Source organism: Phyllostomus discolor, chromosome 11 (assembly GCF_004126475.2).
Source record: "Phyllostomus discolor isolate MPI-MPIP mPhyDis1 chromosome 11, mPhyDis1.pri.v3, whole genome shotgun sequence".
NCBI classification, from domain to species: Eukaryota; Metazoa; Chordata; class Mammalia; order Chiroptera; family Phyllostomidae; genus Phyllostomus; species Phyllostomus discolor.
In genome coordinates this window covers 49599999-49616253 of record NC_040913.2, presented here as the reverse complement: position 1 = coordinate 49616253, position 16255 = coordinate 49599999, and positions in this window count along the sequence as shown.

Sequence of the window (16255 nt, the reverse complement as noted above, 5' to 3'; positions counted from 1 at the left end):
AAACAAAATCCACAAGCCTTTAAGCAGACTCATCAAGAAAAAAAGAGAGAGGACTCAAATACACACAATCAGAAATGAAAGAGAAGAAATTATAACTGATACCACAGAAATGCAAAGGACTGTAAGAAATTACTACTAAGAACTATATGCCAGAAATTTCAAAACCTGGATGAAATGGACAAATTTTCAGACATATAGAATCTTCTACAACTGAATGAAAAAGAAGCAGAAAGCTTGGACAGATTGATAATGGCTGATGAAATTGAAGCAGTAATCAAAAAACTCCTGACACAAAAGCCCTGGAGTGGACGGTTTCACAGGAGAATTTTACAAAACTTTTATGGAAGAGCTAACCCTTATCCTTCTCAGAGTATTCCAAAAAATCCAAGAAAATGGAAGGTTCCCAAACTCTTTTTATGAAGCCAGCATCATCCTAATCCCAAAATTAGATAAAGACACAACACAGAAAGGAAACTACAGTCCAGTATCACTGATGAACTTAGACACTAAAATTCTCAACAAAATATTGGCAAACCACACCCAGCAATACATTACAAAGATCATACACCATGATAAAGTGGGATTTATCACAAGGTTGCAAGGGTGGTTTAATATTTGGAAATCAATTAACCTAATACATCACAGAAACAAGGAAAGAGAAAAATCACATGATAATATTCATAGATGCAGAAAAAGTATTTGATAAGGTACAGCACCCGTTTATGATAAAAATGCTCAGCAAAGTGAGAGTAGAGGGAGTATACCTCAACATAATAAATGCCATATATGAGAAACCTATAGCCAACATCATATTTAATGGGCAAAAAGTAAAATCTTTTCCACTAAGATCAGGACCAAGACAAGGTTGTCCACTTTCACTTCTTTTCAACATGGATTTGGAAGTCCTAGCCATATTGTAACAGGGTGCAGCCCGGGGAGGGGGGGTCCCAAATAGGGATTGGGAATGGGGTCCAGAACTCAAGGTGTCCAGGAAATATTAGAAAGATATTTAGTATATCCTCACCTCTTCCTCCCTACAGGTGTGAATTGGGGGAAGGGACACATGGAACAGGAACATGCAGAGCTGTTTTGTACAGCAACAGCTTTGCAGCTAACCTCTGGCATGGTCATTTAACATATCTATAACCTTTAACTGGTTTCATAGATATGTTAAATAGCTGTGGCCATGCTTTGAGCCAGGGGGATGGAAGTGAATTCCACCCAAGATTTAACTGAGGGTCAGCTCCCCCTGGTTACAGGGCCTGCATGAGAGCTTGGAGTAAGAGAGGACCACACAGCTTAGGAAGCTGGAAAGCAAGATGTAGCAGCAATGCAGAGCTCTCTCTTAGCAGTTTGGAAGAATGCAGGAGAGAAGCTGTGGGGAGGAAAGGGGTAAAAAAAGTACTCTTGCTGGTGGGCCATGAGAAGGTGCCACGTGGGTTTGGATTAATTGGAGATTTAGGCAGCGATATAGCTGATGGTGCTGGGAACCAAGGGAGGCCTGCCAGCTGAGCACAGATTACTCGAAAGAACCAGAGGCCACCTGGGCCATGGACTTATATTTCTTTTCTTTTGATATGGTAGCCCAGACTGGGCAAAGCAGGCAAGGAAGGACTGTGTGTGTTTGTGGATGTTTGAAGGGACTTTGGTATTTTGATGAAGACATTAAGTCATTATTCTCAAGTCAGTATAACCTTTGAATAAATAATTCTTTTCCTTTTCACCAATCTCTGGCATTGAGAGACTTCATTCCCTGGTGGCAGGCAAGATGAGCTGAGTATGGGGTGACCCTGGGAGAAGAAAGGAGGGATCCATTTGGTAATAGTATATAGTTCACTCCTCCCCAGGTCTGTTCTGTAACACTACTGGCATAGGAACAGGCACATAGATCAGTGGAACAGAATAGAGAACGTAGAAATAAACCTATTTCTTTATTGTCAATTGATATTTGACAAAGGGAGTGGAAGCATAACATGGAGTAAAAACAGTCTCTTAAACAAATGGTGTTGGAAGATCTGGACAGCTATGCAAAAAATGAAACTCCACCACCAATTTACACCATACAGAAAAATAAACTCAAGGTAGATAAAAGATTTACATGTAAGTTGCAACACCATTAAAGTCCTAGAGAACATAGGCAGGAAAATCTCAGTTATTCCATGCAGCGATATTTTTACCGATATGTCTCTAGTACTAGGGACATAAAGAAAAGGATAAACAAGTGGGACTTCATGAATATAAAAAGCTTTTGCACAGCTTAAGAAAACATCAGAAAATGAAAATGGAACCAAATGTATGGAAAAATATATTGGCAAATGATATTTTGGACAAGGGTTTGATCTTTGAAATATATAAAGAACTCACACAACTCCACTCCAGGAAGACAAAAAACCCAATTAAAAAATGGGCAAAGGACTTTAACAGACATTTCTCCAAGGAGGACATACAGAAGATCCAGAGACACATGAAAACATGCTCAGTATCACTAGCTATCAGAGAGATGCAAATTAAAACCACAGTGAGATATCACTTCACACCAGTCAGAATGGCCATCATAAACAAATCAACAAACAAATGTTGGAGAGGATGTGGAGAAAAGGGAACCCTTGTACATTGTTGGTGGGAATGCAGACTGTTGCAGTTACTGTGGAAAACAGTATGACATTTCCACAAAAAACTAAAATGGAACTGCCTCTTCATCTGGCCATTCTGCTGTTGGGATTATATCTAAGAATCCTGGAACACCAAATCTAAAGAACCTATGCACACCAATGTTCATAGCAGCACTATTTACAATAGCCAAGTGCTGGAATCAGCCTAAGTGTCCATCAGTAAATCTGGGTCAAAATGCTGTGGCACATTTACACAATGAAATATTACACAGCAGAAAGGAAGAAGGAGCTCCTACCCTTTGCAATAGCATGGATGGAACTGGAGAGCGTTAAGCTATGTGACATAATCCAAGCGGTGAGGGACAAATACCACCTGATTTCACCTGTAAGTGGAACCTAATCAACAGAACAAATAAGCAAGTAATATATAACCAGAAACATTAAAATAAACAACAAACTGACAGTAACCAGAGGGTAGATGGGAGAGGGATAATGGGGAAAACAAGGGAAGAGTGGTCAAGGTACATATATAAAGGACACATGAACAAAATGAAAGGGGTTATGATTGAGGATGGGAGACACGGATGGGTGAGGGGGCAGAGTGGTGGGGCAAAAATGGAGACACTGTATTTGAACAAGATTTAAAAAATTCCTAGTGGAAATCATAAGCTGTAAAATTGCAGATGTATCACAGCAATATTTTTTGTTGATATATCCACTAGGGTGAGGAAAAAAAGAAAACTAACAAATGGGACTACATCAAATTAAATAGCTTCTGCACAGCAAAGGAAACTGTCATCAAAATGAAAAGGGAAAAGACGATATGGAAGCACATACTTGCCAATGATACACTGGATACATATTTAATCTCCAGGTTATATAAAGAACTCATGCAACTTAACACCTGGAAGGCAAACAACCCAATTAAAAAAAGGGGCAAAGGACCTTAATACACACTTCTCCTAGAAGGACATACAATGGCCCAGAGACACATGAAAAGATGCTCAACATCACTAGCCATCAGAGAGATGCAAATTAAAACCACAATGAGATATCACCTCACACCTGTCAGAATGGCTATCCTTAATAAATTAACAAATAAGTGATGGCAAGGATATGGAGAAAAGGGAATTGTATAGGTGGGAATGCAGACTGGTGAAATCACCATGGAAACAGTATGGAATTTTGTCCCCAAACTAAATATGGAACTGTTTTTTGACCCAGGGATTTCACTGCTGGGAATATACTCTAAGAATCCTGAAACATCAATTCAAAAGAACTTATGCAACTCTATGTTCGTATGGCCACTATTTATAATAGCCAAGTGATGGAAAAAGCATACATGCCTGCCAGTAGATGAGTGGATCAAAAAACTGTCACACATTTACACAATGGAATACTACACAGCAGAAAAAAAGAAGGCACTTTTACTTTTTCTGACAGCATGTATGGAACTGGAAAATATGCTATGTGAAATAAGACATGTGATGAAAGACAAATATCATATGATCTCACTTAGAAGAGGAATCTAATGAACAAAATAAACTAATGAACAAAATAGAACCAGAGACTTAGAAACATGAGACAGATGCACAGTAGCCAGAGGTGAGGTGGAATGGACATAATGGTGGAAAGAAGGGGGAGAGACTAGTCAAAAAGCATTCATGAATGACCATGGACATGGCCAATGGTGTGGGGATTGCCTGTGGGAATGGGTGTTGGCTGTGCAGAGAAGGGCAAAGGAGGAAAAATTGGGGCAGCTGTAATTGAATAACAATGAAAAATAAAATTTTAGAAAATTTAGAATGACTGAGACATTTCCAAGACTATTTTGGCTTTATAAATTAAATTTCAGTGTATCTTTCTTCAGTTTCCTTCAATTTTCTTTCTTCAGTTTTATGCCATGCCTTATTTCTATCCCTAGACCCTGTTTAACACTCCTCAAACTCCTTCTCAATTCCACTTTAATGCTCCTACATCTCAGATTTCACTTTCAACAGTCCAGGGATATTACATATATTACAGCAAGAAGAGAATCCAGGAGAAAGAAAAATAATGATCAAGAGATTAGAAAAATAATATTTACAAAGGTTAAGAGAACTAGATTAATTAGTGTGGAAGAGTGAAACTAATAAGCAGCTTAATAAAACTTAAAGAATATGAAGGGATGGCATATGGAGACTGGTGACCAGCTGTTCTCCTTGCTGCTGAGAAGAGAGCAAAATGAAAAGGTCTTTAACTACAATGGGGCAGGGGGCTGGGTTGAATGTAGTGAAGAGGTTTGTTAAAAGTCAGAATAATTACTATGGAATCTCTTCTTCTAGAGATGATTGGCAATAAAAAGAAACTGATGTAGGAGAAATGATTTAGCTAGGTGGACCTTGTCTAAGGCACTGGGGAATCAACCAGATGTCTTCTGGAAACCATTTGCTGGTCTTTGAAGTCTATACCAAGCCAACTGGATCTCAGCCTGACAAGATATGGACAAGTGTCAATCTAGTTCATATATCCATATTTTTTCTTTTTAAGTATATTTTATTGATTATGCTAGTATAGTTGTCCCATTTTTCTACTCTTTATCCCCCCTGTCCTGTACCTCCCACCCACCAGCATTACCCCCCCCCCCCAATACATGGGCATGTACATGGGCATGTACAACCTATATTCATGCCCATGGGTTGTACGTATAAGTTCTTTGACTTCTCCATTTCATGTACTATTCTTAACCCCAACCCCCTGTCTATTTTGTACCTAAAATTTATGCTTCTAATCCCTGTACCCTTTTCCCCAATCTCTTCCCTCCCACTCCCCACTAATAAACCTCCATATGATCTCCATTTATGTGATTCTGTTACTGTTTTAGTTGTTTGCTTACTGTTTTTTTGTTTTTGTTTTTTAGGTCCAGTTGTTAATAGTCATGAGTTTGTTGTCATTTTACTGTTCACAGTTTTGATCTTTTTGTAAGATAAATCCCATTAACATTATATAATAAGGGCTTGGTGATGATTAACTCCTTTAACTTGACCTTATCTGGGAAATACTTTATCTGCCCTTCCATTCTAAATGATAGATTTGCTGGATAGAGTAATCTTGGAAGTAGGTCTTTGCCTTTAATGACTTTGAGTACTTCTTTCCAGCCCCTTCTTGCCTGTAAGGTTTCTTTTGAGAAATCAGTTGGTAGTCTTATGGGAACTCCTTTGTAGGTAACTCCTTTTCTTTTGCTGCTTTTGAGATTCTATCCTTATCTTTAATCTTTGGCAATTTAGTTATGATGTGTCTTGGTGTGTTCCTCTTTGGGTCCAAGTTGTTTGGGATTCTCAGAGCTTCCTGGGCTTGTATGTTTATTTCCTTTGCCAGACTGGGGGAGTTTTCTTTCATTATTTTTTCAAATGAGTTTTCAATTTCTTGATTTTCTCCTTCCAGCACCCCTATGATTCAGATGTTGGAACAATTTAAAGTTGTCCCTGAGGTTCTTAAGCCTCTTCTCATTTCTCTGAACTCTTGTTTCTTCATTGTCTTCTGGTTGAAGGTTTATTTCTTCTTTTTGTTCCAAATTGTTGATTTGAGTCCCTATTTCCTTCCCTTCACTGTTGGTTCCCTGTATATTTTCTTTTATTTCACTTTATATGGCCTTTATTTCTTCTTTCATTTTATAATCAAACTTAATCATTTCTGTGAATATCCTGAATGCCAGTGTTTTGAACTCTGCAACTAATAGGTTGTCTATCTCCTTGTCACTTAACTCCTTTTCTGAAGTTTCTATCTGTTCTTTCATTTGGGTTATATTTCTTTGTCTTGGCACACCTATTACATTATAAGGAACTGAGCCTGATGTATATTCATCAGTGTGGGACAACCCACTTCACTGCATTGTGGCACTTTTTGTAGTGGAGGGGTCAGAGAGGGAACAATGCTGCTTGCTCAGCTCTCACCTTGCTTTCAATAACTTCCCCTGCTATCCACAAGCAAGTTAGGCCCTCTAGTGCTTATTCCTGGGTGGGTGAGTTTGTGTACATTGTAGGTTCCCACTGGCTCCTCCACGGAATTCTTCTGTGAGGCTGGGAGTTTCTCCTGCTGCCACAATCCCTATCAATTCTTACCACCAGAGGTTTTGAGGCTTTACTTTCCTGCACTAGAACCCTGGGTTGTGTGGTCTTTCTTCTTCCCCAGTTGTTCCTTCCTGCTAATCTATGCTTGTATGTGGAGATTCCCAGTCTGTTGTCTTGCCTCTTGTCCTCTCTATCCTGGCTGCCTGTCTCTGCTCCTCCTATCAGTCTGGATGAATGTTTCTTCTTTCACCCATTGATTATCAGACTTCTATACAGTTTGAATTTCTGGCAATTCTGATTGCTTTTTGTTTTTAAATTTGTTGTTGTCCTTCTTTTGGTTGTGTGAGGAAGTAAAGTGTACATACCTACACCCCCATTTTGGCCAGAAGTCCTCAAAGATGGTATTCTCATATATTTGATTATTTCAGTGTATGCTGAACCAGTGTTCAGTTTGCCACAGGCTCAATTTTATTGATATTTAATTGTTATTTGGTGGGAAGTATTGATTGGGGCTGGGATGGGAAGGAGGTAAAAATTCTGTGAAGTGTAAAGGGCCATCTAATTTTTTTCTTTTTACTTTTTGAAGGCCTCAAATATATTTTTCCTCAACAGTATATAGAACCTGTGTTCATGAAAACTATTCCTGCCTTAAAGCTTTTGAGGTACAAGTACATATGTTTCTGAAGAAGTGTTCCATTTAGTATTTATTAATAAACTGCTTTGCATTGTAGGATTTTAGACTTGCATGGAATCTTAGGAAGATGTTATTTTAACACAGTGGGTGGATTTTTCTACTTCTATTAATAATTCCAAAATTCTATTGTCATGATAGTAATGCATATATTATTTTAAATATTACTACAAAATTTTAAATACAATTATGGTAAAAACAATTCAGTGTGTTATTTTGTTAAATAAGCTGTTAATGTAATACTTTGTATGAATTGAACTTTTCAGTTTTTGAAAATTTTATTTCATCATTTAGACACCCCCTAAGAACTTTGACAATATTTAGTCAGTTTTAAGTACTAAAAATTTTAATACTGGCTAATAAAATAGTCTTGGTCACTTCAAACATGATTATTGCAATAGAACCACAGGTAGGGATTGATTCAATACTTATTGTTGATTATGAAAACACACACACAACTAAACGAAATATAAACCCTTTGTTCCTAAATAGGTAAGATGAAAGAGTATACTATACACCTTTCAGCGTAGAGATTTTTCTCTTTCAACTATTTTAAGAAGTTTTAAGTTGAAAACTGATTTAAATTTCATTTCTACATTCTACATAAACTTCATCATTCTACAAAAATGTCATTAAAGAAAATGAAAGTAGTATTTTACGGTGCAGCATCATCAAATTTATGAACATGGTGTATTCCTTCTTTTTTAGTAATTTCCTTTAATGCTTCATTAACAAAGATTCATAAAGAAGCAACTGCAGTGAAGATGTATTTTGGCAGACAAGGAAGGAACTTGAGTTCTATCTCCCACTCTGATCTCTAGCTTTAAACTGTTAATATAAAGCCCAGAAACCTGAACACTTACCTTTGCCTTCCCCAATTTGTGTAACTGGACCTATTCATATTAACTTGGTAAACACAGAAAAAATTAATGGGTCAGTCTAATATTCAGGTCTATAAAACTTGATTCATTCTTAGAATGCCAGCATACTGCTTCAAGATGGACTTTTCACCTAAAGGATACAACAAATGGGGGAGTAAGGGTGAGAAACCAGAAAGAGCTTGATGTTTCTGGCCTAGGTTAACAGTTAAGTCAACAAGTCTTTCAGTTTTGCTAACAATGGCAGCTTGAAGCATGGGTTCTATCAGTAAGCTGAATGTGACCTCTCTCTAATCAGAAAGGTCATATACTATAGAATTTTTTTTTAGGCTTTTAAAAATCTATTGGCAGGTTATCCTCATTCCTTGAAATATCTTTTGAAAGGAGCAAAGCTAGAATGTTCGATGCATCTTATACATCTATGATAGAGTTTTACACATACACACACCCATTCTTGTTCACATAGAAATCTTAAGAACAATGATAGGGTGTTCTTAAGATTTCTTTGTGGTCAAGAGAGCTTGCTGTTCAGAACTCCAAGCTGGCCTAATAGAAGACACTCAACTGCTTTGTTTGTTCTGTTTGACTGAACTGAATGTCTTCAAGTTTTGTTTTCAATTTTTATCCTAAAACCTGAATGACTTGGAGCAGAAGTTTCATACAGGTTTCATACAGTTTATGTTTTATGATGTATATATAATACCAAGTATAAAAATGTGTAGTAACCCAGTAAAAGTAAACAACATGGAAAAACTAAAAAATATTCAAAATTGAATACTTAGTATTCCTCTCACAATAAAAATGCAGACTTTTAAAAAATATATTTTATTGATTATGCTATTACAGTTGTCCCATTTCCCCCTTCTCTCCCCTCCACCCTGTACACCCTTTCCCAGCCACGTTTCCCCCCTTTAGTTCATGTCCATGTGTCATACTTATGAGTTCTTTAGCTTCTACATTTCGCATACTATTCTTGCCCTCCCCCTATCTATTTTCAACCTACATTCTATGCTACTTATTCTCTATACCTTTTCCCCCTCTCTCCTCCTCCCACCCCCCTGCTGCTAATCCTCCATGTGCCCTCCATTTCTGTGGTTCTGTTCCTGTTCTAATTGTTTACTTAGTTTCTTTTGGTTTTGCTTTAGGTGTGGTTGTTAATGTGAGTTTGCTGTCCTTTTACTATACATGTCTTTTCTTTATCTTCTTTTCTTAGATGAGTCCCTTTAGCATTTCATAAAATAAGGGCTTGGTGATGATGAACTCCTTTAATTTGACCTTATCTGAGAAGCACTTTATCTTCCCTTCCATTCTAAATGAGAGCTTTGCTGGATAGAGCAATCTGGGATGTAGGTCCTTGTCTTTCATGACTTGGAATATTTCTTTCCAGCCCCTTCTTGCCTGTAATGTCTCTTTTGAGAAATCAGCTGACAGTCTGATGGGAACTCTTTTGTAGGTGACTGTCCCCTTATCTCTTGCTGCTTCTAGGATTCTCTCCTTTGTTTTTACCTTGGCTAATGTAATTATGATGTGCCTTGGTGTGTTTCTTCTTGGGCCCAACTTCTTTGGGGCTCTCTGAGCTTCTTGGATTTCTTGGAAGACTGTTCCCTTTGCCAGATTGGGGAAGTTCTCCTTTATTATTTGTTCAAATACGTGCTCAATTTGTTGCTTTCCCCCTTCCCATTCTGGTACCCCTATAATTCGGATGTTGGAATGTTTAAAGGTGTCCTGGATGCTCTTAAGCTTTTCCTCAATTTTTTGAATTCTTATTTCATCATGCTTTCCTGCTTGGTTGATTCTATCTTCCCTCTGGTCCACTGTATTGTTTTGAGACTCAGATTCCTTCCTTTCACTATTGGCTCTCCCCCGTATATCTTCCTGCATCGCTTTTATGGTAACCTGCATCCTTTCATCTAAATTGCACCACAAATCAATCAATTCCATGAGCTTTCTGATTACCAGTGTTTTGAATTGTGCATTTGATAGATTGGCTATTTCTTGGTCGCTCAAAAGGATGAGTCCTGGGGGACTGATCTGCTCTGTTGGATACATATCTTTCCCTATCTCTCCTTTTTTTTTTTTTCCAGTTTGGTCTCTCTAGTTACGGTGGGGGGCAGAGCCTTAGTTGTTCACCAGGGCTGGGCACCTCAGTCGCTAGATTGTGATGTTATATGTGGGGGCAGGGACGGGAGCGGGGACGGGAGGGAACAATGGCGGTAGTTCCATTCTCCTGGGCTCAGACCCTTCTCAGGGATCCTGGGCTGCGAGCTCTGCCCTGGTCCACAATTGCTGCCCTGGTCCATAATCGCTGCCTCACTGGGCCCGCCAGCCGCAGCTTCCGTACTCAGGGATCACCGCTGCATTCTTGTGCCCCAGATGGCTCTCACGCTGATTTCGCGCCAAATTTTCCCTGACCTCCGAGCACCACCGACCTGCACCAGCCCTGCGCCCGCCCGGTTCGTCTTCTCCTACCAGTCTGGATGTACAGGTCTACTTCAACTTCTTGGCTGTCCGACTTCCATTCAGATAAATCCTCTGTTGGTTCTGGGTGTTATTCTATCTGTAAATTATTGTTCTAATCTTGGTTGTGCGAGTAGGTACGGTGCATCCACCTATTCTTCCATCTTGCCGGAAGTAAAATGCAGACTTTTATAGACTTGTTCCATGCCTTTAACATGAGAAATCTGTGAAAATTTGTTCTTAACAGTTAAAAGATTTGATATGGTTAAGTGTTTCTGTCTTCTTATTACTCATATATTATATTAAGATTCAGTAGTAGCATGAAAAAATTTCTAGCATGAGTTCTGGCATGTCAATGGTTCACATCCTGTTGATTCTACTCATTATGGCAGAAAAAATTAATTTGGATGATGATTTTGCTATTGACATGTGGTTGATACTTTGTATAAGATCATCATAAATCAGATAAAACCCAGTGTATTTTAACTTTTAACCAAATATGTATTCCCTACCTGCTCAGACTGAAAAATTGTCTTGTAGAATTAAAGAGATAAGAAAGTTCCAGGGAAATCATTTTTAAAGGAAAAAACAATAATATGGGATTTAAAAATCAATATTATTAATTGTTATAGGACCAAGATTTTAACACAACTAATCATCTAAGGTATATAAACACCCTGTGTATAATGTTTATTGTTATTAGTGTTTAGGCTTTGCTGTCTTTGGGAACTTTGTTGGCTTGGATTTCTAGTTTAGTGGAATACATTCAGCTGCACTTGAGTTCTGTGGAACCATTTTGCTTCATCCCTATTTACCTCATCCATGTGGGCAAACATCTGCTTCTGCATCTTCTTAGAAGTGCATCTGGATTTCTGTAATTCTGTGAATGTTTGGTATTTTCTTCTGTACATTAATATGATTAAATTGTACTGATGGTTCTCTTTTCATCCCTCCAGAATGAATATACCCTTAATATTTTTAGATGATAAAAATGATATAAATTTATTGTAAAAATATTTAAACAGTATAGGAAAGTATAGAGATTAGTCCTGGCTGGGTAGCTCAGTTGATAAGAGCATCATCCTGATATGCTAAGGTTGTGGGTTCGATCCCCAGTCAAGGCACATACAAGAATCAACCAATGAATGCATAAATAAATGGAACAACAAATGGATGTTGTATCTCTCTCTCCCTTTCCCTAAAACCAATCAATAAATAAAAATTAATAAAAAAAGAAAAATAGAGATGAAAAACTAAAAAGTCCCAAAGATAACCACTGGTAATATGATAACATACTGGTAATCATTCTTATAGATGAAACACACATGAACTTTTACATAAATGAAATAATAGTATATGGATTGTGTTGTAATCTATTCCTATACTAATAGCTATGGATCTATGTCATTATTTTAATTGATGAACTAAATATATTATACATAGAATACTGCCTGGTACTCAGTAGGCCCTCAACCAATAGTTAATTGGATGAATGAGCAATGATTTATTTAACTAATCTCCTATTTATGAACATGATTTATTTCCAATTCATCACTGCATAATATAAATTACACTGCAGTGAATATTCTTTTGCATCTTCTTTGTTCACAAGTACAATGATCTGTTTAAATAAACTTCTTAGAAGTGGATTTGCTGGGTCAAAAAGTACAAACATTTAACAGTTTGATAGTGATAAACTTGCTGGGTTGTTATATTTATGCTCATGTTTTACCAGTTTACACTTATCATCAGTACACAAAGATATCTTATTCCACACATTCTCCCCTACACTCTCATTGTTGTTAGTCATATAGAATTTGCCATTTGATAGGAAAAAAAACAGTGTATCAGTTTTATTTGCATTGCCTACATTACAAACAAAGCTGAATATCTCTATGCATATTTATTGGCCATTATGCATTGTCTGATCTTTGTCTAGTGGTTTTCTCTTGAACACCAGGGACCTGTTTTATCCTGCTGAAGTCATTTAATTTTACAATCCTAAATTATAGCCCACACAGGTAACAAAATTCTTCCTTGAGTTGGCTAGACTGATAAATGAACATGTGGAGCCATAGATCTCACTTGTTAGAGATAGCAAAGAAAAGAATTTGGAGATTTTACCTCTTAGTGCAGTTTCTTTTTGTCTGAGAACCACTACTAAAGTTTTAAAAGATTTATTAAAGAGGCAATAATTGTTTGAAGCAAAGATTAGGTTGCCGCCCAACATCTGGATTCCAAATAGTTGGAAAATATTAATTATTCATCTGTATTAAAGTGACACTTTATTACCAGCTACTGTATACAGTGCTTGACTTCTTTTAGTTTCAGCTTCATCAGGCTTCACGTGTGTGTATATGTGCAAGTGCATGTATTTAACCAGAAAGTAAGTAATTTCTAACTTCTCATTTATTGTTAGGACCATCACTTACTAATTGAGGCCACTTATTTTTCAGACCAGAGTTGCTACTGAATTCCCAATAAATTACCTGGGTTTTAGTACCCTTCCATAAACTGATAATTAAATGCTTCCTTTTAAAAATAGTAAATTGTATATATTGGTGTTAATTTTAAGTTCTTCATGTCCAGGTCAAAATGCCAGAAAATGAAATTCAGTTTCTTGATAATACTAGTATGAACTATCTTTCATTAGAGAGATTCTGTGGCTTCTGCGACATTCCTCTTTCCTTCTCTATTCTTCAGCCCCCTTTTCCACTTGGCAGTGCAGAGTCATCTCACTCAGCACTCTGGCCTCATCAGTGAGTACTTGTGTGTGCTAGAGTGATAAGAATACCGAAGCAAAGAGTGTCTTGTTTCAATTCAAATAATTGTATTAGTCACAGAGATACTTAATCCACTTAGAAATAGTAGAATTCTCCAGCAAGCTTCTTTGTGTTCATCACAGTTTTTTGTAGTCATTCAAGGGAAAAAAATGAACAAGTAATTGCAAACCAAACAGAAACCATCCGGTTAACAGTTCTAATTTTGCTGATTCTAATAGTGTAATAAGGGAAGGTGGTGGTGAAATAGGTGGGAGCTGAGCCCACTTGCTTGTGCACCCAACTGGGACACTTAGCTGATCTTCTGAGGGACAAAGTGAACAGCCAACAGAATCTTAGCTGATATGAAGTTTGGAAGCCAAAGTGTGAGGAGGTTCTATAAGTGGATGGGAAAGTTCCTGGACAGGGAATGTCCCTGGACTTGGTGCCAGAAACTGGGTCTGTCTTGAGGAAAACATCAGAAGAGAGCTGGGTCAGTGAGAGCAGCTTCCTTGCTTCCTCCGCTCCCAGGGAGGGCAAATCACAGACCCATTCCAGGAGAGACTTGAAAAGTAATTGGGATATGTGCGTGTGGCGAGGAGGCAACCAGGCACACACAGCAGGTGGCGTACCTAGCTAGGGTGGCAGTTGCTGGCTGGGACAGTGCCAGAGAGTCGGGGGGGGGGGGGCGGGATCCTGGTGGTACTGGAGTTGGGAGAAGAGGTGGGCTGCAACTATCCATGTCTGAGATAGACTTTGGACTTGCCAGAGAGTTGTAGTGTGTGGAAAGCTGGGCAATGGCTTGGAGTGGCAGTGGTGCCCAAAGATACCTTTTTTCTAAAGGGGAACTGGGGTACACTGGGCAGGGACCTCAGTGCATGCAGCTGCTGGGCCATCAAGGAGGGAGGATTGTGGGTGCAATTTGCTCCCACACAGTGCACCTCAGGGACTGATCAAAGGGTTGCAAAGCAAGGTGGTTTATCAGCTCCAGTCTGACACAACTGCACAGAGTGGAGATTTTGCACTGCATAGTGCTCTGAGGATGTGGGGTGGACACTGGGCACCTGTGATTATTGTAGCCTAGATTGAACACATTTCCTTGCTGAACCACCAGAAAGAATAATAGAGGCCAACCTTCCCATTGCCTGCAGGAGCCAGGAATATCAGGCAAACTGGCTGGGCAGGCATAATTATAGCAGCAAGGGCCTTTTTTTTCTTCTCCAAGAGTAAGACAGTAAGAACTGGAGCTGAGAGAAAAGCACTGACAGATTCAGAAAGAAATCAGAAGTTAAACATCGACAACTGAGACAAATATCACCTTGCTCTTCATCAGAACTTGCATTTCTTAAAATTTCTTTCTTGTTTTTGTTTACTTAGGTATTTTTTGTTTATTCTGTTCTTTTTTTGTTATCTTCCCTTTCATATTGCATTTTAATATTTCTTCTTTCACTTCACTCATACTCCAAATAACACACTACTCTTGGTCTTCTACTTTTTATTTGTTTTATTCAGATTATATATTTTTATCATATTATTGTTATTCCAAATCCCACATAGTACCCTTCCCTGGTCTTAATGCATTTGCCAGCTTCCTGAGATTTATTACTGTGGTGGTACACTTTATTTTCCTCTCACACCACAACGTGTTTCTATCTCTTACTCTCACTATTTCTTGTCCATCTAACCTTGCATAAGTGCTCTCCTTTCTTAAGTCAGCTCACATTCATTTTCCCCTCTTATAAGAGTCTTCTTTTCCAAGTTTTATAAACACTGGCTAGTTGTGTAAAATACCATGGTCATTGCTGTACTTCTCCAATGGAACTGCTATTTGTTCACTGGTTGTACTTTAAATCCCATAGAATACTTTCCCTCTAGCTGATCTTCCTGGCTCCTTCAGGAAGATCACCTTCCTCCTGCTCATGATCAGTTGAACAAGGAATTTTCTTTCTTTCTTTTTCTTTTCCCTCTCTCAACCTGGGTGTTAGTCCTTACTCCAATTAGTTTGCTTCCCCCATCCTCTCAAAATGATTTTGCTTTATGGTAGACATCTCATATTCACTTTTTGCTTTTGTACAATATCCTATTTCCATTCCACCTTTATTAAACTTCATTCAGCTGTTGTTGATATTGACTCTGCTGCGGTTTTTCTGCAGTTTTACCTTTGTTGGTCCAATCCCTTTCCAATTTTACTTCGAACCTCATAGTATACTCTTTCTTTTTCTTACTCCCTTGTTCCCAGTGCCCTATAATGTTTTACTTATGTTATAAATTTTGCTCTCTTCCTTTCTTTGCCTTGGTTCTATCCATACTCTTATCAATTCTCCTCCCTCTTACCACTTAATAACATTTTCCTCTCTTTTAGTCATCTTACATTCCCTTTGTCCTATTTTATAATATCTGTAATCTCTCTTCATCTTTATTAATCTTTGCTAAATTGCTTTTGAGATTGATGATGTGGTTGGGTGTTCTTCTTACTGATGTAGGTTTGGTTGTCTGTAACATTGCTTTGTTAACCAACACCTGTACAACAGCATACAAGACAAGGTGGGAGTTGTGAATACCAGTAAGCCCACTAGAGAGGAGAACCCACCAGCAAAGAAGCCACTGAAAGGTGAAGACCAAGTACAACAAGAGAGACCAGAAAAACAGAAGAAAGGGCAACCCTAGAGCATCCAGACAAGGATATCAAAGAGACTGCACCACTGAATCCCACAGAACTCCAACACAGAGTTGACCCCATGAATACAGCTGGCAAAGCAGAGTATCCCGACACACATAAACAAAGAAAGTCACCTAAAATACAGAGACA